This window comes from Venturia canescens, chromosome 9 (genome assembly GCF_019457755.1).
Source record: "Venturia canescens isolate UGA chromosome 9, ASM1945775v1, whole genome shotgun sequence".
NCBI classification, from domain to species: domain Eukaryota; kingdom Metazoa; phylum Arthropoda; class Insecta; order Hymenoptera; family Ichneumonidae; genus Venturia; species Venturia canescens.
The window spans coordinates 10,446,776-10,472,461 of NC_057429.1; the positions used below are offsets into that span (position 1 = coordinate 10,446,776).

Here is a 25,686-nt window from a genome sequence, read left to right on the forward strand (position 1 = left end):
CGAGAGTTTACGCTTTCTCGTTAGATGCGACGACGCTTCGCGAGGATTCTCTCCTTTTCATTCGTTCGTTCGCTTCGTGGCTTGGATATACTCTCAATTCTGATTTATGTAAGCATCGAAAGATACACAGCCTGTTCGATATTTTCGCTCGACCGAAACCTCCGTCAATCATAAGCCCACGCGAAATAGATTTTTCTGGACAACTTTTAATCGAAAAACTTCTGAGGCTAGTCTCGGGGTTTTTTTGAAAAATCATAACCCCGAGCACTCGTACTACGTTTTTTGAAAAAAAAAAACCCACTCGAAGCTGCTATCGATTGAGAGTCGGCCGGGGCCAAGTTTGAGAGTCACTGGATCGTCAAAGAGGCTCGAGTACCTTCCAACATGCAAGAGAGAGAGAGAGAGAGAGAGGAAAAGGGACTCGAGAGGAGCCAGAGAAACGAGCTCCTCGTCTCTGTGGGCGCAGATAAAATATTCTCTCTCCAGACACTATTCCCTCGCTATTTTTTCATTTCATAGAAAAAGCCTTCTTCGCAGTCAACATTTATCTTCGTAAACATTTCAATGTTTGTTCAACAGCTTTGGAAAATATATTTGTCATTAAAATCCACGTTTTTCCATAAACTTTTCGCGTTTTACAAATTTCTGTATTCCCACGCGGCGCAGCATCATTATTCCGGAGGCGTTCCAACTCTTTTCTAATTCGATAAGCTGCCTCCGAGCCTCCCGATTTGACGTCGCACGCACTAGTATTTTTATCGTTTCTCCCAGCGGGCCTTTAGAATACCGAAAACTCGATATTAATCTAGCCTCGTCAATCATACACAAGCACGAACTTTGTGAGCGAGAACAACGAAGACCTTCGGTCGTCGCAGCACCGCCGAAAACGCTCTCGCGAGATAGCCGATCAAAGTCGTCTTTCAATACGAAAAGCCAGACAGAAAGAGGCAGAGTCGGAGGATGGCGAGGATAAAAAATAGCTTGGCCCGCACGGAGGATGACGCGATGAAGTTTTCACCGCGATAGACACCCATAAAAATACATCTGTTCTTTTATTTATGAGGCTGTTTCGTGCGAATCCTCGTACGATAAAGTTTCCGGATGAGAGAAATGGAGAGAGGGACTCGCGTAAGGTCGATCGTTGATCAAACTCGATTGGGTTACTCTTTTAATCAGAATCGCCGACGATCAAATATCCTCCGAAGCGTTTTATGCATACCGGAGAGGGGAGGGGAGAAAAAATGAAGTTCCGGAGCGCCCTCTCGCGGTCGGCTTCTCAGACTATATAAAACAATATTACGGCAGTATATTATAGTTAATGGCTCGTGGAACGAGCGAGAGACTCGACTTCCTTCCCCGTTATAATTACTCCTTTCGCTTTCCCCATTATTATTATTATTATTATAAATATTATTATTTTTCTTGTTACTCTCATGATAAATTATGATAAAGAGGAGTCCTCGGAAACGAGTGACGTCGTCGTGTGCCGCAGCAGACTCCGACTCTCGCTCGATCGCAAGGAATGAAAAATATATATATGGGAGAGAAGGAACGAGCTCGTTAAGACACCCGTGTGCGCCGATCTCGCAGCCGCGCGGTCTGCGGAGACTCTCTGCCTATTCGTGATAATCCCGACGCACGGTTTTATCGAGCCGCGCGCGCGTTTATCCTCCGAGTATTTACACGGAGGGCTCTTTAATACGTTGTGAATTATGAAGTGACCTAAAAAACGAGGATCGACAAATGTGTGCTTGCACCGCGCCGGGGAAATGGAATAGAATATTGAGAAACTTCTGCTCAGGGAAAATCTTGATTAATTCATCACTTGGCTACTTTTTGAGCTGAATCTTTGTTTATGCTTCGAATTCCAGAACGTTTAACTAGCTCAGTGTGGCCCGACAAGTTGGCTCGCGGTTTCGATATTCCTCGAGTTTGCTTCACCGATTCGTTGCTGTCCGTTCCGCGCGTCAAATTTCTCCGCGCAGCCGAAAGGTCAAACGTCCCGGTGCGGCTGTCGGGAACGATCATCTGTTTTGGCTGCCGCGTAAAAATCCTCGTTCGTTGGCGAGCTCCGAAGCTTTCACCTACGAAAGCTGGCCCCGAGTGCGAGCCGAAATGGAAAATTTGTGCTCCAGAAGTATCGAGCCTCCGGACAGGGAGCTCGAGATTTATCGAGGCTTCGATTGAAATTAGCACGATTTCGGCGACCCTGCGTATCGGATTACGTCACGTTGTTCACGCAGCTTACGCATGGCTGGGTCGCCGGGTATGTGCGCGGCTGCGGTGCACGCTCGCATGTAGCTTGCTCCGCGAACGGACCCGATAACCGGAACTATTTATTAGAGCCCTCGGGTGTCTACTTTCGCGCTTGTACACGCTCGCATCTCTTCCCGTCATTGAGCGGGATTTTGACGCCGCGATTGTACAGCGGGGGAGAGTCAGAAGCGTTCGCAGCGACGAGGGAGCTCATCCCGACAAACTTGCCTGCGAGAGGTTGCCCCGGTGGTGAGGAAAACGGAGCGGAGTGAAAAATGGCGGGCTTTTCCGTTTCTGGAGCTCGAGGATCGAGGGGACGGTTTGCTCCGGCTCCGGAAAGTCGAGTTTCGAGGCCCCCGCGAGCCTCGGCCAGCACCGCTTTTCCGCAAAACCAACGAGAAGTGTTGGGCATTTTGGAAGTAAAAAAACTCGAAGCTCCGACCTCCGTCCGATCCGGAGCGAATCGTCGGGGAACCGGATCACCGTCGCGCGTTCACTTCTCAGCATTAAATCGCAGCGAGGGGGGGAGCCGCGGTCGATAGCTGTACAAACACACCACCTGGATGAATAGAAATCCGTGTTCGTAACTTTATCGCTCTCTTGTTTTCTCACTTTATCTCGTTCCTTTCCCTCGCTTCGTTTCTCCTCCGCGTGCCCCGCGTTCCTTGGACGTGTATTCGCCCGGTCGGTATCTATGCGGATTTCACGTGGCCGCGCGGACGAAAGATTACGGGCGCTGAGTGTACGCGCGGCGTAGAAAGCGGAGAGGCATTCCGCGCTGGGTGCGAATACACGGGGAAAAAGTCGCTTCGGATGGATTTTCAGTAGTCTGGATCCTTCGGGGGGGGGGGGACGCGCATTGTTCGAGCGAATTGAACCGAAAATTATGAGGCAATGAGGCGCGAACGGTAGGGCACGTGGGGTTTTTTCGGTGCGCGCTTTCTGCCCGGGTGGTGAGTGTGTGATTCAAAGATTTTTGAAGCCTCGTTCAAGCGTTAAATGAATAAACGACGACGGAGAGACATTAATTTAACGAGAGCCGCGTGCGTTCTTTGTCGAGGCGCTATCGGGATATCGATCGCGCGAGCGGCGATTCAAAGAAATTCGTTCGCTTTTGCACACGTGAAAACGAGCCGCGTGTCGCACTTTTGTTCCCGGGGATGGAAAAATCTCGCGAATTAAATGCGGGAATGAAATAATGTGCGCGGGGCGCGACTGGCCTCGAGGACCGACGACTCCGTTCCGTTGCTCGCGCTCGCGATGACTACGCACTCGTTGTTGCTTTTACACCGCGAGCTCAAAACCCACGGCCGTAACCTACACGCTTATGATTTACCGATCAATCGCTCGCACCGAGCGAGCCAGCTCTAACGATCACTTTGTTGTGGAAACAAAAAACGCAAAGAAACGCGGGCTCGACGGGCGCGATTTAAATATTTCGAATGACGCTGAAGTTTCCAACGTTGGAGTCCAACGAAATGAATGAAAATAAAATGATTTATCCATCAGTTTTTTATTTCACGAATGATAATTGTGTAGATTAAAAAAATACAAAGTACAAATTCGACTGAAAATAAATTGGAAAATTACTGGAATTATTGAGCAATTTTTTTAAATCATTTCGTTGGACTCCAACGTTGGAAACTTCAGCATCGTACGTTGGAGTCCAACGAAATGATCTAAAAAAACTCTCAAATAATTCCAGTAAATCTCCAATTTTGTTCCCTGCCGAATTTCCAATTCATCATTTTTCAAGCCCCATCAATAATTCGTGAAATAAAAAAATAATGAATTATAAATATTTTTTTCGTTCATTTCGTTGAACTCCAACGTTGCAAACTTCAGCGTCGTATATTTCGAGACTTTCGCGATTGACTCATTGACTTATTGATTTCATTATATTTGGATCCGTCTCGGTTGTAATAAGACTCGGGTGTAACGATCGCGCGAGTCTCAAGTTTAGCTGTGCATAAAGAGTCCTCGATGAATTACGATTTTCTTTATTTATTTGCATGCCCGCGCGTCTGACGCGCGCGTATTATCTCGATTACTCTCTCTCTCTCTCGCGGAGTAGAGCACGCAGCTCATCCGCTAATTAATTACGAATGAATTATGGATTTGCGCGCTCGTGCGCGAGCATCCGAGAGAGTGAATAAGATCCGCCGACGCGCCGCCTTGAGGCTCGTTCCGGGGCTCGGTTAATTGGACACGATTCGTTTGTCTCTTCGCGCCTCTCGCTCTTGCTGCTCCGGTTACTCCGCTTCGAAATAACGCGCGGCCGCGGGGTCATCGAAGGTCGATCCGAACGAAAGGAGGGTTGGAAATGGCAACGGTCCCGATTCCCAGCACGCAAATTACTCGCGACATATTTTCAATACGTTTTCGAAAAAACGACGCTCGCGCGCGGATTCTTCCTCGAAAGATATTCGCCCTCGGAGATGTGCCCAAGGGAAGTTCGCCCTGGCTCCGCGCATGCGGGAGTGTGCGCGTGTGTGTGTGCTCAAACCTTTCGAACACGACTCATCTGCAAACACGGGATCGTGTATCGATAAGCGTTTGAAGCAACGAACGATACCGGAGACACATCAACTACCGGGCATGCTCGTCAAATATTGACTGGAGATTAAACTGCGTACGATTTTGAGTGCGCTTTTACATCGCCAGTCGTTGTTTTCTTTAACACTTTTAACGTATTTTTTTACCTGGAGATTGAAATTCTCTTTGTAATCTCGAGCTCCGGGGGTTTAGCCAAGATTCCATAGCGCTTTTCGCCACCTTCGAGGAACCGGGAGTCCTGCGGGCCGAATCTCGTCAACGCGGGCGTGTTCGATCCCCGAAATGGTGGGGCGAGCCCTCCGAAACTTTGGTTTTCGGAGCTCGGAATGCGCCGCTCTATCTCCGAGCCGTAAAACTAGCCGTTGCGCTAAACTCTCGAGGGTAATTAACTCGCGTCGTTTATCGGGAGTTCCTCAAACGGGCTTTTTAAGGCGTTATAGCCGAGACGAGACGATTGGAGGGAGAAAAAGCGGCGGAGAGTGCTCGCATGCGAGGCCGCGAGTCGGCTCCGCTGCCCCAACTTGACGCGAGTAAGGTTAACCACCGAGCTCTCTGTATTTGTCTCAAGCGTTTTTTCCCGTTACATATATATGCTTCGCGAGAAGCGGATTTCAGTACTTGGAAGTTGCAGCTTATACGGTCCCGCTTCGCTGCCATTTAAATTGCTGCTACTGCGCGCATCGCGGGGCGCTTCTTTCGCTGGTTGGCCGTGAAATGGACATTCTTTCGTGGCAGTTAGAACGCAGAGCATTGCGGGAGGCTCGATTCTTAGTCGCCGTGAGAAGAACAATGAGGGCAACTTTGATCCGGAGCGCCACTGAAATGGACTCGGAACTTGCAATTCGTCGAAGACACCAGAAAAACACGCTGATTTTTTATCATATTCGAGCTCCTCAATCGCTGTCACTTTATTCCCGATGAGGAGAGTACGAGCTCGGAGAGAAAAAAAGAGTGGAAAGACGTTGATCTTGGAGCCCGTTGCGGAGCGGACGGAGCGATGATGATTAAAGGGACCGCCTCGGGTGATCACGCACGAGGTTGCATAACGATCGTTGTAGTAGGTCGTGCGATGCGTTTATCCTCGATTTATATCCGCCGAGGCGCACTCACGTGCGCTCATTCTGCGGCAACTGCGTGCGGAGAGCCGCTCGATCCCTAAAAGTTCGTCATACTCTTGGGAGACTCGCGCGGTCATGGAAACGCGTCGGGTGGTTTTTTCGAGTGTTGACCTCCGCAGAGGCGGGCGTCGAGAGCAGGAATCACTCTACGTCGTTTCGGGGCTTCCCGAAAGCACGCGAAAGGCGCGCGCTGACGCGGTAAAAAGGCTCGAAGGCCGCCAGAGAAGGGGAGGAAACGAAGATGAAGATGGATAAAGGACGCGTAACCGCAATTGTTAATTCAGGGAAGAATACGATGTTAATGAGGCAGAGAAGCCTCACCGAAACTGGTCCACCCACCCTGTTAAGCATAACCCGAAGGCATAACGAGCCACGAGGGCGAACGGTGCGCGATCGCGACTCCGGCACGTCAACGAGAACTGGTTCCTCCGGGAGGAGAGAGAGAGAACCTCGGATGACGGAATGGGAATACGCACCGAAGAGAGGAGCAAATAAAGTAGCGGGTCGAGCGAGCGCTTGCAGCGCAGCACAAGCCGCGCCGAGAGCCTCCTTCGCGCTCGATCTACATCCACGTTCGCACGTATTTATGCGCGCTACCGAGCACCGTCGCTGCCTCCACTTTTGGCTTATTCCTTTACCGCTCTGCGCGGCTGCTAGATCCAACCTCCCAGAAATGGCGATTTGCGTCCAAGCAAAAGTTTTCGTGTCCAGAGTCGACGACGCCCGAGTCAAGGCTTCTGGGTCCCAGCGACTCCCATTTGACCATTTGGAACACGACTCTGAATAATTGCGAATTTGGCAGGGAACTATCGGAGGCTTTTATCAGCGAGCTTCGGCGTCATCAACAAAAGCAAACTTCTCGGATAAACTTCCGAAAAGCGGAAACCGAATTTTGAGCTGAAATTTTGCATACTGCTTCTTTATAACAATATAAGACTTCCCCTAAAAGGATTTTTGGCGACTAGCAATGTTTATTGAGAAATTGAATTTTTAAGTTGCTATTTTAGCCCGAGCAAGTATATCTATATCGCTTATCTCGCTCGGCCGGTATCCTTATTTCGCTATAGTGCCTAGGCTACATGAATGGCAAACGTTGCGCTCCTTGGCTGGGCTACTCCGGGGATTTTTCCTTAAAATTCCGTCTCCCCGGCGCTTTTTTTTTTTTTCAATTTTTTTAATTTGAACAAAGAAAAAAGAAAATTCTTGAAAAGTAAATGGGTGGGTCTCCCCGGCGCGGACCGATATACTTGCTCGGGCTAAAATAGCAACTTAAAAATTCAATTTCTCAATAAATATTGCTAGTCGCCAAAAATCCTTTTAGGGGAAGTCTTATATAGTTATAAAGAAGCAGTATGCAAAATTTCAGCTCAAAATTCGGTTTCCGCTATTCGGAAGTACAGCCAACTTCTCGAACGCTCTCGTAACTGCGTCGGCCAAAAGGTCGAGCCGAGCGTCCTCGCGGAGACCGAACCGGAAGACCGAAAAAGTATACGAGCCCCCAAAGCATCGTTGGATCGCAGCCTCGAACGGACGGCTGCGATTCAACGTTGCTCTCCGAGGTGCCCATCCCGGTGATCCGGATCGCTGACATCTTCATAAAGTCTCGAGACACATGCTAGGTTAACGAGTAGTTTATGGCCCCGTAATTGAATAGTGTGAGGCAGGAAGAGGCAAGACGAGCTGGTTGACCGATTAGCGAGGAGCCTGCGGTGGCGAAACGAGCGAGGTAAAGAGAAGAGGCTCGAGGGGGGATAATTGGCGGAAGTTAATTCTTCGGAGGTGGATCGAGTGGGGGCAAAGGGATCTCGGACGAGAGCAGGCGCGAGGTTCCATAAGACGATTGGGGCTTCGGGCGCGTTTCACATGTTTCGCGGAGTCGCGCCCCGGGAAAAAGAGGCCAAGTATTCGGAAAACCGGGAGGCAAAAAGCTGAGGGAGCGGTGGAGCTTCGAGACTCTCCTCGAAGGAGCCTCCCGTCGGAGGCAGTGAGCGGGAAATTCGGCGAGCCGCGGCGGGCGAAGGGGAAACCTCGTTAGGCCCCGGAATACGTGTTACGAAAGAGGTTATTACTCCGACGACGAGGCGCCCTGAGAAAATCAAGGACCAATGACTTCGTTGACGGGCGGACGAGATCGCGGCAAGCGCATGCGGCGACGATTCCTTCAAACTTTTCGAGTTAAAATCATTAGGACGCTGTCGCACGGCCTCGATGACGATGCTGCGTTGAAAGTGAGGCGGCGTTAAGGCGGCGGGGGGCTGGGATTTCCATCAACGCCGCGTTTAATCCGCGCGTCGAGCATCGCGACGTCGTCACAAAAGTTTTACGAAGACAAAAGCGCGTCGGGGCGGAGCGCGCGGGGCGACGATGGAAGCAGATTTTTGTTACGGAGAGTTGGATCGTCGCGAAGAGCTGGCTTCGCTGCCGCCCCCTCCTCGCGCTCCCGCTCGCTCTGTGTAAATTTGCAAAAAGCTTTTCTTTCCGGAGGCTCCTCTCCCATTGTGGCGACGAGCGGGGCCACCCTGCAGGTGGATCTTTCCGGCTGCATGCCGGCTTACACGCGCGCACAACACACTCCCGATCGCTCGGGCTACAATCGCAGCGCGAGGAAGTCCCTGGAAAAGGCTCCGAGAGGGCGGCGTTGTGTGTAACCATTCGCGTTTGCGTTCGCACGCTACTTTCCGATCCGCCAACTTTCCACTTTCCACCACTCCCGCATCGGCCCTTGCCTCTCAACGCGCGGGGAATAATAGCGGCGCGGTCTCGTTAAAAAAAATTTCATTCATTTAACCACAATGCCAAGTTGGTCGCAGTTTTTCGAGCCTTTCGAGCCTCCGCGCTTCTCTTTTTCCTTATTCGTTACGTACGAAAAGAATCTAGTTTTCAGCCTCACTTCCATTCTTCTTTCACGGTGATATTCACTTTTGGTGGCATCGAGGCTGCCGCCATTTCGCGCCATAATTACGCGCGATCTTCTTTCTCGCTGCTCTTCTTCTTCTTCGTCCAATTTCGCCGTCTTCCTTCTCTCGATTCGTATTCCATTGTGCATTTATTCGCCTCGTCGTATCGCCAGGGATCGCGCGTTCGTATGACATCCGCCAGAGCCAACTTCCGGTCGAGATGCTTACGAGACATTTGTAACCAGGGACTAACGTTTTGACCTATAAACGTGATAACCGAGCTCTTTGATCACCGTTGAAAAATAACAGCCACTTGCGCTCATTCCCGAGACTCGCGGCGGGCGCACGATATTAGACTCTTATCTCAACTCGAGTTATTTACATTCCCGAGCTCGATATCCCGAGGGCGGTCGATTGTTCCGAGTTTCGCCACTGCGGCGTCAACTTCGTCGTCGGGGATTATCGGCGATCCTCTCATTCGGTCATTTTTCCTCGGGGGTAGAAAAGCTTATTTCAAGCTAGTTTCACTCGTTCACCTGTCATCGAGGTGTTTTTTCATTCAAAATAAATGAAGAGTCGGGCCGAGAGTCAGCGCAGGCGAAAAACGAGGCAGGCCGAGCTTCGTTACATTTCGAGTATCGATCCGGGAAGCAGCTCGCATATTCCGCTGGAAGCCCGTTCCCTTTCCGGGAAGGCGAACGTTCGTTTCCCGGAAAATAAGCAGCGGCGACGAGATTTCGTGGAAGCTCGATCGCCTCCGCGGCGGCCCGCTTCGCGCCGAGCATTTCATGATATCTGTCGTAAGACGGGATTGAATTTTAGCCAACGAATGCGCCGAGTCGCGAGGAGAGAGAGAAGCGAGGAGGAACAAGAGGAAGGAACTGTATGAGAGAAAGGGGGAGAAAAAGGAGATGAAAAAAAGATGAAACGCAAAGAAAACAGAGGCGCAGCAGGCATCCGAAGCAAGAGACAGAGAGAGCGAGAGAGAGGCCGCATTTGTGCTGTTCTCGTTTGGTATTCGGCTTACGAATGTTGGGGTATAAAGAGCAGGGTGAGCGCGCGTTCGTGCATGCGTTATATGTTCCCTTCTGCTATCTCCCTTTCTTGCGCAAGCGTTCAAAAAATCTTCCCTTTCTTTCCAACTCCTTTATTACATTCTTGCTTTCTCTCTGCCTCTTATTCTTCCGCCCCGTTCTCCCCCCCCGCGCCCTTTCCCCTGACAAGCCCGGGCTTGTATATCTCCTCGCGGAGAGTCCCTCCGGAGCGGCGAGGGGCTCTCTACTTTCGAGGAGCCCAGGCCTAACCAACGAGCCTCACGAAAGCCGGCCGGCTCCTTTCCATCGTCAGCGCGATATATGTGCACGCGTGTTCGTATAGATACAGCTCCGTTCAGAACAACGAAATATCGATCCGGGTCTCGCTCAATAAATTTCGTGGTTCTACGAAATTACGAGGAAAACTCGAGTTTCGATCGTTCCGCGGCTCGGTTTACTGGTTCAACCGTCGACGCTTTGTTGGATCAACGAATTTACGTTTTTTTTGTAAACGCCAAACGAAGATAAATGCCCGTCGAGGCTCGTTAGAAATTCGTAAGAAAATTCAATTTCTTTTCATGCGCATTTTTATTCGCTCGGCGAGTTCGATGTGAGCGCCCGCGCACCGATACACTTGTCACCGAGCCCCTGACGCATCGGCTTCATTTTCTAATCACGAATGTGCGTTGCGATAGGCTCTGAAATAATAATTTACGTTCGCATTGTTATCTCCAACTCGCGTGTAATCGCTCTGCGACGTAGACGAATCGACAATCGTGCGAGCTCGGCACAATTTTCGAGTCACCCGGTAGATAGAGATATACGCGCATCAATGCCATATATCTCGAAAAAGGACCCCGCTGTATACACACACGCGGCACCCGCACACATTTGACGTGCAACACAGAATACCCGTTTACTTCACTCTCCGAAGGGAAAGACTTCCGAAAGGGAGTGTGCTCTCGTGTGAGTTTTCTCTAGCGCGATAAGAAAAACGCGTAAGAAGAAGCGGTTCCCTTTGATATTGAAAAAAAAACACAGAGAGACGGAGGCTGTTTTTAAAAAAAGATAACTCCCGAGGCTCCAACTTATTAATCAAGCTCTTTGGAGCCGCAATCATTTCGGTAGTGTGAAATGTTTGGTTTACTTGATTTTCCTCTCCCGTTGAGCCGATCGCTTCAAAAAACCGGTCCCGAATGTTTAATCCAGCCGTATTTTTTCTTTCAGGCATTAAATTATTACCATAAGCCCTCAATTGGAGACGGATAGACCACAATTCCCGAGAGATCGAGGTCAACGTTGCCAAATACATATTTGAGAGCGATGTGCTCTCGATATCTCTTGATTCATACGTCGTAGACGAGAAAAAAAATAAGATGGAGTTTCTCCGTATAAGGTTGCAACTTTCTCGGGGTCCGGTACACTCGATTAGGTTGTTTGTGTTGAGAAAACGGTATAATTCCTTTCGCAGGCTTTCGATCATGCTCCTGGTTAAAAGTGGGCACACAAGCTTTTAAATGTTGAAATATGAGGAAAAAACTGAAGCTCACCTCGCTCGAAGTGCGTGGGAAAGAGTATTTGCGTGTTTTTTTCCTTCCTTTTATTCCAGATGCACGACCACGAAATTAATCCATTATCACTCCGATATACGTACGATATTTTACTGCTGTATTATTATCTCACACACTCTCGAACGACTCTCGAGATAATAAAGAGCCTCGTGGTCACCTGGCGAGGAGTTTGCGCTACGCTTACTTTTCTAAAAACCTCGACACTTTTTTATATCCAACTCACTCTTTCCCTCGATATTATAGCTTTTCGTCTCGTACGTACAGCACTATTGGATTCCCTTTTACAAAAAACAAAAACGGCACTGTATTTTCGGAGAAAAGGGTGCTACCTCGACAGTCGGGATTCATGGAACCTCGTCACAAGTACACAAAAGAGCGTGCCTCAGTTGCATTACAAACGAATCACACCGCACTCGAATAGTACATAAACGAGTGTGTATATTTACGCGACTTTCGTTCGAAGGGTAGTATAAAAAAAGTAGTATCAGCCTTGAGGGGATTGGCGAGTTGAAATAGTGGCGATGCAGTGTCAATGAACGAGCCGCGAAGGAGCCTCGGAAAAGCGTTGATGAGATTTATAAATACGATTTCACAAGAACGTTAAAGTTCGTACGGGTGGCGCGGGGAGCACGTGCGAACATAAAAGAGCAACATTCAACGCTCCTGGCCCGACGATCGCCGAACGCGGACTAAACGGCTTGCGTGACGCTCGCGTTTGTCTCTCGGAGAAGGAGAAGCCTCAAAGCAGTTCGAAGATGTATCCAGCAGCAGCAGCAGCAGCAGGCAGCATAGCAGGAGCGGCCAGCGGTTGTGGCGGCGGCGCAACGGCGGCTCGGAGTGGAGTGAGACGCGAGAGTCTGCCGGCAGGCTGCGCGCGCTGCAGTTTGTCGTACGGCGTCGTTCGCACAGAGGCGCGCTATCTGGAGGGGAAATACACAAGCTGAGCGTGCGTGTGTGTGTGTTACGATTCGTTTCGTGTGCCCCAGTGCTCGTGTATCCTTCTCCTGTTTACCTCGAGTTCTTCGCAAGGCGTGTGAGTGTTTCTCGACTGGAGAGAGAAAGAAAAAGTCGGAGAAATGCTCTTTCCCTCGTTTCTATTTGCCCCTACTGGCATCAGCGAGCTCCTACGCATTTCTACTCGTGTCTATTCGCACCTCCGATCAACGCGTCGCTATTCCCTCGACTTTTTTCCTCCGCACTCGCAACTCGCGACTCCTGCTCTACTCCTCAACTCGCATTTCTTTTAAGTAAGTTTACTTCTCTTTCCTTGAGCAAAGGAGCTCGAAGACAAATCATTTTCTGAAAACGCACATATATTTTCTTACAATCTTCCTTTTATTCTCGACTTCATTTTATTTTTCCACTACTATTCCATTCCATCCCTGTTCCCATATTTTTTGTTGCGTTCTACCAGCTCCCACTGCTTCTTCTTACACTCTTTCTCTCTCTTCATTTTTCGCTCTTATTCCCTCCCACTCGCTCCTACTTGTCGGAGACTTCTGCGCGCGCATCCCCCCTTCACGGTATTTCTTCCTCGCCTTTCTCTCTCCGTTTCCCCCAATCTGATGAACGTATGCGTTCCTCTCTGTGTATTTTGTGTACCGCGTCAACGTTCGGCCGAAGCGATCGTGCCTCGGCTCGAAGGGACGATCCCCCCTCCTGCTTTCATCGTTCTTTCTCTCGCCCTCGCTTGAAGCGCGTATATCTATCGCGAGGGCTCGGCTACGCGTACACACGTAAGTACATGCTTCGATCGTCGACCGTTCTCTCTCCTCGTTGTTCTCTCGAAACCGATGCCCCGGGAACGCTCCGAGGCTGTGGTGCATCCCTCTCGCGTTTTATCTCTCTTCGTTTTCGGATCGAGTATTTGCACGGAGCGCGTATGTATCCTGGATCCTCGGCACGTACACGTGGCAGGGCCTCTCCTCCCCGGCGTCACGCGAGCCTGAATCAGCGCTGTGCGTGGGTGTACGAACTCGGGCACGTGTCCCTAACATTACTTACAATCAGAACCGGCGCGAAGGTTTTTTAAGAGAAACAAGCAGCTTCGCAGGCTTCGTCGATGTTAAAAAAGTAGGGCGCGTCAGAAGGAAGGAAGGATTCGAGGATTTTAATTTGCAAGTGGGTTGTCAGTTTCGTGGTTTCGAATTAGAGCTCCCCTGGAGACGACTACTTTCGATCAGTTTTTCTTAGCACTGAGCCACACAAAGGCCGAAAGCTTCCGGTTGGGGAATCACGAAATGTTAAGCCCTGAAGTGCTGATTGAAGAGTGAAATAATGATGAGAGGAACGAGAGCGATGTACGAAGTCGCACGGTGGCCATTTGCGACCCCTTATTACTCGGCCTGACCGCTAATTATCGAGCCCGCGCTCGTGACTCTCGGTCCGTATAATGGTTTTCCCTTATTTTCTGCTTTTTGTTATTTTTCAGTGCTCCGCCTTTAATTTGGCTCTATCGGTTGTTCGTTGCCCTTTCGTGCGGTGTACTACTCGACTCATCAAAGAAGAAGAAGAAGAAGAAGAAGAAGAAGAAGAAGAAGCAAAGGAGAAGAGAGGAAGAAGCGAAAGTAAAGAAGGAGGCAGATAAGCTGGTGAAAAAAGGCACCGGAGCCCTTCGCATCGATTCCTCGTTTCATCTCCCTTTGTGTTTGTTTTCTGCCTCATTCTTTTATTCAGACTCGCGTACATGCCCTCCCGAGTACAAAGAGAAGATGATGGGCAAAGGGTTAAGGGCTTGGATGAAGAGCGAGCGAGCGAGCCGGACTCGAATCCCTGCTGCCCTCGGGTCCAATCTCAACGAGGATCGACCAGGAGCCCTTCGACCTTCGGTGCACGGACACACGAATCCACCTACGCGCGGAGGGACCGGGCTACCAAAAACATCGTAAAATCATTCGAATTGTGATGAGCGCAGCTTGACTCGACGAGAATAAAATATTGAAAAATCTCAACGCGACTCTTTTGAATTCTCTCGGAGATTCGCCTTCTAAAAACATTGAAATTTCACTAAAAATCACCTTCCCATCCTCACGATCAAACTCCGCGGGACTCGTGACTATGTGGCATCCGCATAATGCAGCGAGGAACTCCCAACATGCGAGCGTGACCGGTTCCCTTCGACTCCCCCTCCTGCTCCTCCTCGCAAGATCGCAGGACCGAGATCGGTCCTGCTAAAGTCCCAAGGAACGCTCCTCGCTCCCCGCGTTCTCTCTTGTGTATATACCGAGTACACGAAGTCGCAACTCCGTGTTCAGGCCCCCAGGTCGACGACGATCGGCCCATCGAGATTGTCCCCTAACAGCTTGAGCTCCTCGCTATATCGGAATGGGAGACAACGTCGCCGTCGTCGAAGCATGCCCCAAGGCTCACTTTTCGGAATTGGGATTCATGCGGGAAGAAAAAATGTACAGCCGGCCCCGGCTAGCCGACACCGCGTCCTCGAGACCCTCGTTAAACTGTATACGACTCATTAATCTCATCCCCGATAGACATCGCTCTTGTCTATACTACTTTTGTACAAGCATAGAATATTATACTCGTTAAGAGACTCGCAATAAGAATAGTAAACTCATTTCTACCTTCGGACTTTTGAGAGATCAAACGAAATTCGACTCTTCGAGCGCCGAACGTACTCGGCTGTTCAGCATCTATCAAAACTTATTTACGAGATAGAAAAACATTTGCCATTTCAAGATAAATATCGTTGGCTCCACCGTATTTTTGGCCATGGAAATGAATTTTGTTCGGTCAACAATGCTTTTTTTCCGGTCATTATTCTAACGGGACGTTGTCGGACCGCGCACGAGCGAAATTTTGTTCGAATTGCTTCGACATCAAACGGCGGAAGAATGACGAATGAAAACATTCGCCAGGAATGTAGGAAACGAAACGAGTTGATTAGGGTTCTCATCGAAATATTACAAAACCAAATTTTGAAGTATTTTTTTATTTTTCAAAATCAAATGTTTCCTTCAACGACGTGCTACGAAAAATGATTTTCGTATGTTAATCGACGCTCAGTCTTCTCGAAAGTTTATTCGTCAGCGCTCGAGAATATTCGGTTGGGTTGTCGCGACAGGGAAAGCGATGCGTGAGGTAAAAGAGGTAAATCTGTTGGGAGTTACGAGTCTCGAGTGAAAACCGTGACAAAAAGAAACCTTTCAAAACATGCCAGTCACATGTTCGGAGACTGTGAGCGATGTCGCGAGTCCGGAATGGGATTCCTTGTAATTGCACCCTGCTGCCGCACTCCGGGTAAGCCAGCGTGCTCGCATTCGTCAACGCGCTGGCGTCCCCAACGGCCTCGCACAAAATTTGTTTCCGCAAATAGACAAAAAATATCGGATTTCGACTCGGTTTATTCGCTCGCGGAAACCGGCCGCGATTAGGAGGCAATAAAATCAATGGAAAGACAAGGAAAAATAAAAATTTCGAGTACGCGGACGCATGAGACGATCAAATAATAATGAAACGGAACAAGCTGCGGCAGAGAAAAGCTAATTGAATGACGAAAGCGAACGAGAGGAGAGAGAGAGAGATGGCGAGTCGTTCGGTAGCTCGGATGACGAACGAGCGAGGCAAGATTCCGATTTTTATCTCAAGTTTGCTCATCCCTCCAACTCGCTGATGCGGAGAAAAAAAAAGTAAAGAAGATTGAGTCTGACGGAGGGCGACGTTCTCAGCATCGCGCACACGGTCATTTCCCCCTTTTTTCTCTTGTCTACGATCTCCGGAGCCTCTTTCCTCGCTCACCACCAATCAATAATAATTGCTATGATCGATGCTTCATCCGTTTATTTTATCTCACAAGCTCGCATCCACTTTTCCACCGTTTCGAAGCTCCGCAGTGTCTCTCTTAGTATTTTTATCCTTCGATTTCGACTGCAAATGCACTCTGCTTAGTCTCTCGCTCGTCTCTCGCTTTCGCTCCCGCGAGACGAGGCCGGTTCGTCACTTTACTTTTCTCAATATTCACTCACCCGGAGACGAGGCTCGGGCGCTTCTGATTGACAGTGTCAAAGCGCGTGTTTCAGTCTCTCTAAATCCCCGTGGATGCCTCCGCGGGCGTTCACACTCTTATTAACGTCAAAAGACACGCATTTGCGGTGCGAGCCACCTCGGAGAATCAAGCTACTTTAGTGTTGCTACGCATTTTTTTCAGTGACAAATCCGTGAAGGAAAACGCTCGGTAAGAATATCTCGTCGGAGTGGCCAGATCGTTGCTCCACCGTGGAAAGGAATTTCTAAATTCAAAATATAATCGTCATTGGAGCAGGAGCGGGCTGTGGAGATCGAAGCATTAGTCGATTGAACGAGGTCGACATAGAAAATTCGTTTGAACCAGCAACCGCGAGGGATCGAGTAAACCGAAGTATCGTTGAGCCGACGTTTTTGTTCGCCACAGTTCGTCGATTCGACCAAAGTTTATCTCGTTGTGTGTCTGTTAATTATTGAAATATGCCAACGAAAGTCCAAAGTGAAAGAGCCTGACGCGGGGGAAGTTTGGCGAGCCTTTCTTCTCCATGAATAATCAAATAAGAGTTCAAAACGCATCGACGCGACATTATTTTTGTTTCGGTATTCCCTCCTAGAACATCTCAATTACAGATGCCAGAAGAGATTCGAGTGGCGCGGTGCGAGACACTTTTGCAAGTGCGAGTGGCAAGTTTGCTGAGCGAGAGTCAACCGCGGCGTCGCCGGGTAGTTTAAATGTTTCGGTTGAACATAATGAAGAAGCTAAGACGCTGCAGGAGAGCCAGGCGCATAACCGGAGGTACATACGAAACGAGTAATAATTTGCTTATCGATTGAAAAGTTTCGAGACTTGGGATCCTCGTAGGAAAAGCTTTGGAAACAGCAGGGGAAAGCTTTCTCACGAGTTTCGCGATCTAAGAACCGGTTGAACTTTGTAAAAGCACTAGAAGCTCAAAGCGCAGGGGGCTCTATCAGGATGGAATTCGCAATCGGAGGGCGGGGCGAAGATTTTTTAAGCTCCAGTTGTGCAGCCGATGTGGAGGAAGGTTGCTATTGTAGGATATTCGAGGCTCGCGCTGCTGCGGAAAGGATCCCCGAGCGAGCGCAGCGAGAACTCAATTGGAATTTGTTTCTCGTCTCGGGAGTTTTCATAGAGCCGAAACGACTCGTTGGTTGCAGCTGCTTCGCCCCTTTATTTCGTTGGCATATTGAAACTTTCGTACAGTTCTCGTAACTTTCCTCGCGGAGAGCGAGACTTTTGTTATAATTAAGATGTTGGACACAAATCGTGGAGCTGCTGAGCGCAGGGCTGCTTCCGGCTCGTTATAATTGCTGGGGAAAAGCGAGTTCGAGCGTGCAGTTTCGCTACGCGCGTACGATTCTATATAAGAAAAGCTTTCCCACCTCTCGCGGTCTGCTCATCCGCGAGAGTCTGAAATTCAATATTATTCCGATCCGCATGTGCGACGAGAGCTTCGATCGAGATCTCACCGCGTCGTTGCCGAAACGGAATTTCCGTGCAGTTTCAACGTAACGTTATGAGAATCGTTCGGTCGCTTAAACCCCCGAAAGACGTGAAAAGAAAAAAGGCATTTCTTCGGGCCTGGGTCGTGTCGAAAAGACCCTCCGGCAGGCCAAATGTGCGCTGCCGAGCTCTCGTCACGGGGTTTCTCTCCGTCGAGAAAAAGAGCGAGTACGAGTAACGTCTTCGGAAGCATTATTGTCGGCTCGCATCCCTCCGCGGAGGGATCGTTTCGTGGCGGTAAGTCGGTGCGGGCCTGCTTGCGAGGCTTCCAGGACATTGGACAAAAGAGAAAGCCCCTCGCGTGTGCCGCGCTCTTGGGAGCGCGGCACACGAGTCGCGCCCTTAATGCTCCCGCTTCCTGTCCCTTCGGCTCCGGGAACGGGGAGCCCCTCCGGGACCTGCTTTACAAATCTCGCTGAGAAGCAATTCGTCTTTAAAGAGGAGAGTACAAGGAAAGTAAATGAGATCGAGGAACGCCCCGGCGTTTCTCCATGCGCGCGAGTAACCGGATTTGCTATTTTCTTGCTCCCGTTCGCCTCAGCCCTTGATGGGATAAGAAACCGGCCGAGCGAGGAGGGGAAGGCCGTGGCAACCGTGTGTGCGAGGCGTGAGGCATTAAGACGACGGAGCTCGAGCTTTATTCGACGCTAAATTAACTTTGACGCGCCCCGCCGCATGGACGGCTTCGATCCAATAAGGACCTCGAGGATGAGGATCTGGCCTCCGAGGAGGGGACTCCGCAGTTCCCTGTAAAGCTTTTCCCGACGCGGCCCATTATATTGATCGTCGCGCTCTACCGCGGCACCTGCGATTCCACCTTTTTATCCTTTACCTGCTTAATGTTTCTGTTGATTCATCGACATCGCGCGTTCAGGCTCAATCGAGCCTCATTCTCGCTGGTTAACGGATCGATGCTCAATTTCAATGGATCTGAGAAAGCGAAGAACGAAAGGTTCAAATTCTCGCTACCTTTTTCTGCGACTCTCGTTTAGGAATCGCATCGCGGTCGATATATCTTCGAAAAATACACATCATTCGAAGCATGTTTTACTCTGGACTTTTAATTCCAGTCGATCTACTAATTTGTGGCACGAAAAAAAGTGAGAAATTGGCCGTTTACACGAGCGGAGCATGCGTTTATGCGGTAGTCGCGTGTTCTTCGGCCTCGTCGCGCAGCAACTACGGGCGAGTTTGGAGCGAGATGAAAAAAAAATGGAAGGGCCAGAATTGAGTGAGGGAGGACGAGGGCCCTCGGCGGAGGAATCAAGACTCCCGAAACTCGAGGAATCTCATCCGGCGTCCCGTGCGTCTTCTCTTTAACGACGTCGCGGGAATGAAAACAAAGCTGCACGACGATGTGTTCGGAGAGACGCGAAGAATCTTTTTTTGCGCGGGCCCATCGCCCCGGCCGGATCAAACGCTTCCGGGTTGTCTGAGGTGCGATTTCACCAAACTCGTACGAGCTAAGCTCGCGATTATCGGTTTTTTGGCTTTGTCATTCGGCGCGCAGCGCGCTTTTGCTCGAACGTGGAGAGAAACATGCGCGAGAAATGAGAGATTCGAGTTTACGAAAAACTTTTTTTACGAGTCGAAGTTTTACAATGACAAATTATTTATCGCGGAGCAGATGGGGCACTCTGTTGACGTTGAGCGGCGTTGGAAACATCCGAGTAAACAAATTGCGCAAAGCTCCGTTTATTTATTTAATCAGCCGGTCGCTTTCGCCGCGTATAAATCTATTTCCGTCTGTTGGAATGTCAAAACAGATGGCAGTGTGCTCGAGACCCGGAGTAATTCGTCCTGAAAGAGCAATTTCCGAGGTTCTTTCGGCCCGAAATTTCTTAATACTCGTGAAACTGACGTGTTTCTTTTCTTTATTTTCCTCGTAAAATTTTGGGTCTGCTTCGGAAGGTTGAAAGGGAGGGAGCATTGGCGACGGAGATTAGGGGGCCTGCAACGAGGAAAAACTGTTTTGCTCGCTCGAAAGTGGCGGCAGGTTATCCCGGCGAGTCACAAAGGCAAAAAGGTCCATTGTCAAATGACCAAAGATTCGGATGCTTCGGCAACGTTTGAACGCTTCGCGGGTGCTTTTACAGCCCCTGAACATCCCTCCGAGACTCTCCGGCTCCTCTCCTCGCTTCTCGATCTTTCTGTCGCCCATTTTTCCCCGTAACGCGAACCACGTGGTCCGGAGCTCCTAAAAAAACCTCTTTTTTTCCCATTGTCCGCTATACTGGGCCGTGAAAGCCGCGTTTCTCATCCCCCGCTTCCACGACGTTTTACTCGAGTTTGCAAACATCGGTCGTGCTTCCCATGCGACTGTGTCGAAAATTCAACCGAGAAACCCGCATTTTTTTACGCTTACGAGCCCGCTCGCTCGCAGCGCTCCGACTCGCAACGTTTCAGTTTTTCAAAACTTTCGATTGCCATCGAGGTTCTGGATTATTCCCAGGAAGTCTTCCGAAAGGATTAAAGGTACACTCGAGACCCTTCGACGACGTCGAAATCAGGTCGTCGAACGATTCTTCCCAAGATTTTTCACAGCCTCCAAAACTTTCTTCATTCTTCTCTCCGAATATTTCAAATTTAACGAGAATCAAATTCGCACAAGTCGAGTTTGGCTCGCGGCCATTTTGCCGGGCTCGTCCAGACGATCCTCCAAATTGCTCGTACACAACCGTTATAGTTTGACTGCACAGTTTAACCAGACGACGTCTGCATGCTGGAGAGAGGAGAGAGAGAGAGGAAGTTAGGAAAACAAATGGCTGCTATATTTACGTCTGTATATTTTTCCATCCGAAACAGCCCCTCTTTATCCGCTGCAGGACATTTTTCGATAAATATCTCTCAACCCCCTCGCCTCTTGATCTCTCGTTAGATGCGTATCGCCGCGCGAAGACCTTCTGACTCACCGCGGCCCTTTCCTGCTTTCGTACACAGACGCGTTCCGAGTACAAATATTCGAAGCGTCATCTCGAATGGTCTTTCGAAAAAAAACCAACTCGAGAGTTAACATCTCGAGAAAAACTGGCACGAAGGATCGTCTCCGAGCCCCTTGCTCGAAGTCGAGCTCCGAGAGGGCGCGATAAAAATACGAGGGCAAAAGTACGATTGCGATAAAAACGCTCGGAGCAACAACCCGCTTTTATACTTCACCACGTTCTTTCTCCCATCCGCTTACTACCTATCGAAATAAGATCATCGAATCGAAAGCCTGGAAAAAATACTTTGAGAACTCGTTCGAGTGTCAATTCTTACGAAAAACAATCTCCCAAGCGAGTCGCGAAAGAACCGCGGGGAATGATAAAGTCGTAGACTGCCTTTTTCTTGCCTCGTAAAAACGACAAAATATCATGTCCGCCGACTCTCGCAGTGCGTATCGCTCCTTTCCAGTGTCCAGGAGTTCACGCCTCGTACTTTTTACAGTTTGAATCAAGAGTCGAACGAGTATTTCGATCGTTCATCACTCATTTTTGTCATCCGCTGAAAGTTCCAGTGCCGTTGAGACTCGGAGAAAAAATGCTTCCTCTTCGGAGAGTTTGCTTCGACTTTTCTCGAGAATTGAAAGCCCGAAAAATCGGTGGCAAGCACTTTTGAGCCTGCCGGTAGAAGGATTTATAAAAATTCGCGCAACTTGGCGAGCGCGCTCGTATAACGAGCGTGAAAATTTATCGACGTTCTCGCGTGCGAGAATGGAATTGCGGCGGCGGCGGCGGCTGGCCGGGGGGATCGCGGAGAGTCGAATCCAAGCGCATATAATAAGCGACTAGATATGTGTGTCATAAGGAAAGTCTTGGAGTTTCCGAGCGTCTCGTTTCTTTATTTATTTATTTTCCCGGGGTTATGAGGAGCTCGCGGAGCGCCGTTGGGCCGTAATATCATTGCCGGTACTTAGCTCGATTGGCAAACCGCGAGTTCCTCTTTGCTTCCATTTCACAATATTCTACCGACGCATTTGCCCAACTTGGTTGGAACCCGAGAGCGCGCAATTCGCGCGGAAATAATCATAAGAAAAATCGTGTTCGTCGATATTGCTCTGAAATTTACATTGCCAACGGTTCTATAAATATCGCCTCAAATCGTCCGTGACGATCGTTAAATCTTTCGCTTTACGAGACTCCCCTCTCGCGAGACGCTCGCACTATTATTTAACGAATCAATAAAACTTGGTTAATTTTAAGTCCCGTACGCGAAGCCCGTGATTATCGCGTGGATTCTCCGAAGCGAGTTATATTAATTCATTTGAGAGTTCAGAGGAGAAAAAATGGTCGATTAATGCAGTCGCTTCTGAATCGTGGGGGGGGGGGGGGGGCATTAAAAACAATTGCCAATGAAACTGGTTCGAGGGACGAATAAACAAGCGGGATCATCGAATCGAAGGTCTAAAAGCCTCGCGGAAGCGGAGCGTCCCCGATCGAATAACCGCGTAGCAAAAGTAACGTTTTTTGAGCGAGCGTTTAATCCTTCTCCGCGGTTCGTTCTCCGCATAGGTGAGCATAATTGTGTTGATCTATTCTGAGGCGGAGGGGCCCTAATTGGTGACACAGATGGTCGAGGGCCTCGGCGTCGACGTTCCAGGATTAAATGCCGCGCGGCGTACGCGGCGCCCGGCATCGTCTTGGGTGTCAAACGACGACGGCGACGTTTCAGCTGCGTCCTGTCAACTTGATCGAAGCAATCCGCCGCGTCACTCAAATCCGTTGGAGCGCGCGGTGGCTCTCGGTTGGCCTTTTTCCAGTTGCAGCTCCGTTTAAAACGAGTAACACGAGAGCTCCGTCGATGCGGAAAATATAAAGAGTCGCTAATTGTCGCGCGGTTGGGATTCCGAGGGCTCGGCTTCGCGGGGCGGGGCCTTTTTTCTATCCAGTGAAAATAGACGATCGTCGGGAAAGAAAATCGGTGCGCGGAGACTCGTTTGAAGGCTCGCGAATAACGAAAATCGCATCTCCGGCTCGATTCGAACCCCCCCCAAAAATCACACGCCAGTCCAGCACGCGGGCTGAATAAAAGCCCTCGAGGCGTTGCAGGCTCGAGGAAGAAAGTCCGTTCACAAGACGTCGACAAAAGGCAGCTTTTCATATTGAATTATTCATAAAGTTGCACGCACGAGACGAGAGCCACACACTGCTGCTGTTATTTTAATTCTCCATCGCGCCATGACTCACATTTTCATATTCAAACGTTCGTAGAAAAAACGCTTGTACTCGAACGTGTATTATTTATACGCGTTTAGTTCGGCGATGCCTCGGCTCTGACCTCGCCTCTCGATCAATCCGCCCCTCCGAGTAAATATTCCTCGTGCACTCGCATTGTTAAACTCGAATTTTTTTAAAAAAATACGATCCCGAGTCACGATCACGATCGGCCGCGTCCCTTTCGAAATTCTATTAATATTTTCATTATTCTCATCGTGTTTGTACGATCATCGAGTTCGTTTCTCGACGTTTTATTATCAGCGAGGATTCCACATTCCACACTTTCATATACCGAATTATCTTTCTCGTTAATCCACACACTGAAATATTGAATATTAAGAAAAAACGGTGCTTCCCTATCAATTATTCCGATGAACAAATGAGCCGGTGATAATCGTCGCTGGTAAATTGATAATTTGAGCCATCGTGCAGTATTTCAATGATACCGTAAATATTGTACATTCGCGCACGATGCCATCGAGGAAAAATGTGAAAAAAAAATAATGATCCTCACGAGTGGTGAGATCGAATGAATAATTCGTCGTTGGGGAGTTTCCTCGAAGAATTTTATTATTTATTTAAGGCCTGTTTCATATCACCGAATTTCGGATGGCTCAGTATTTCGCTAATATCTCTCGGCTTGTTTGGACAGGAGCGTTGGGCCGGGGCGCCGGGAGGGAAGGAGGACTTTGAGCCGGAGAAGAAACCACGAACAAGGCGTCAAGACGTTTTTCGATCGTCCATCGGGGTCCCTGTTTGTACAAGAGTGTCTCTGCGTGTGCTCGAGACTTCGCACTGTGCGATATATCGCCAGACTTTTATTTCTCTTCCTCACTTTCTTCTCTTTCTTTCGTCCGTTCTCCTGCTCTTATTTTTATCTCTTTCTCCTCCTCGCTCTCTCCCCCTCGCGTCTCAGCATCCGCGTAACATGACAGTAATATCGCTAGACTTTTTCGCCTCTTTGCGAGCGCAGCATCGCTCGCGCGCTCGCGGGGAGCAAAAGTGATCGAAAAGCCAAATGCGAAAACGAGAGACAGAGAAATCGGATTAGAAAGTAAGAGAGCGACGAAATAACGAGGCGGGGGAACGCACGAGGCGGAGAGATAAAGGAGAAAATAAATAATCACGAAATAACGAGATCGGAGGGGGAAACGGAGAGAAAAATAATAATGTATAAAATATATATTTTGTTTCACACTCGTGAAACCCTATATCCGTCGTTCTCTTGGTAAGAATATCGAGAATTTCATCGTCTCCGTTGAGCATCAGCTCTTTCAGTTACTTCGTTCAACCCACGCATTCGTACGTTGCTGTTGTTTCGTTTTTTTTTCTCGAATTCGCCGTCGGCCGCCCCCTCCTGACCTGCCTCCGCGAGCACGAGGCTTTTATTTTTTCGTATCGGTCACACGGCGGAGCCCCCGATCGATTCGCCAGATGTCTCGCATACGAGTCTCGGAGCGAGGCTGCATCGCGCGCGCGAAAATGTCCCATCGCAGTTTCACATCTTGTCTGGCCGCGGCTCCCCGCAACGATGCGCACCCACGCGATATACCGGACTCGAGCGCGGAGCGAGGAGCCCGAGGAGAAAAGGCGAAGGGACCTTTTTGGTCCCCGCGAGGCAAAAGGACTCGTCGGGCGGGCATGGGCGCGGACAACGAGAAAGGGATTTATTGGTAACCTGATGAAATATCTCGTACACAATTGTCGCGACGAGGGCCTGCGAAGGGGCGTGAAAAGTTGGCCCGGCCTCGCCGGAGCGTCACCCAGGATTCCATTCACTCTTGAAACTCCGTAGAATTCATCGACATTCGAGAATACTGGATAAACGAAATGAGGCAAAGGACTTCTCACGCAGAGGAAACGAACACAAAGGAATGAACTGAGCATTTTCATTCGGACGATAAAAACGTTAAACGCGGTGCAGGGCTCCACTGAAATGGCTCGAGTGCGTCGGAATCCGCTGCTCGTTTCTACTCAGGATACCACATCTCGATCTTTTTATCTTCGTCAACTCTCCGCAGGTTTATCTAAATCTTGAAAAGGCCTCTTTAGATCCAAGAGCAATTCCAAGCTCGATAAAATATTAGCAATTATCTACGAGGGTTGAAGGTTACTCTGGGCACGGTTGGCTCTCGCGTCTCGTGAATTTTCATGCCCCGCGCACCGGCATTATGCAGCTAATGGCGACGGTTATAAAATTCTCCCTCGCAGTTTCGAACGCCAGATATTTTTTTTGGAGCGCGCGACCCGCGCAGGGCAGGGGGGACGGACTCCCCGCGGTTCGAGCGTGCATGACCGGCGTCCGAGCACTTGGGAAGGCGTGAGGTGGAAAGGATCGATTAAATATATTCCCGGCGGGGAAACACGAGACGCGAATAAACTGTTACGCGATACTACTCGCGTCTTGAGTCCTTCGTATACCCGAGAAACGAGCCTCCTTTTTTCCCTTCCCTTTCACATTCATTTTATTATTATTTATTCTTGTCTCCAGCACATTTTCGTCCTCCTGCTCCTCCTGGGCCCTTCGCGCACCGTCTCTCATCTTCACCCTCCTCCCACT

General features: G+C 49.5%; 1 protein-coding gene and 1 long non-coding RNA gene across 4 annotated transcripts in view; one reads left to right on the forward strand and one right to left on the reverse strand.

Moving 5' to 3' along the window:
- The window catches only part of fz2 (frizzled 2), a 72,394-nt gene that overhangs the window by 13,544 nt on the left and 33,164 nt on the right, over positions 1 to 25,686 (reverse strand). The window contains exon 1 of one of the 3 annotated variants that reach the window (XM_043428541.1): positions 11,412 to 12,144. The exons of the other annotated variants lie outside the window; for them this stretch is intronic. The gene's annotated coding sequence lies outside the window, so the exon portion shown is untranslated. Of the gene's footprint in view, positions 1 to 11,411; positions 12,145 to 25,686 lie in introns of those variants that run through there. 3 annotated transcript variants of the gene reach the window in all.
- On the forward strand, positions 12,345 to 14,383 carry LOC122415935 (uncharacterized). The gene is made up of 2 exons (XR_006262025.1): positions 12,345 to 12,679; positions 13,864 to 14,383. It is a non-coding gene; the product is annotated as an uncharacterized lncRNA (long non-coding RNA).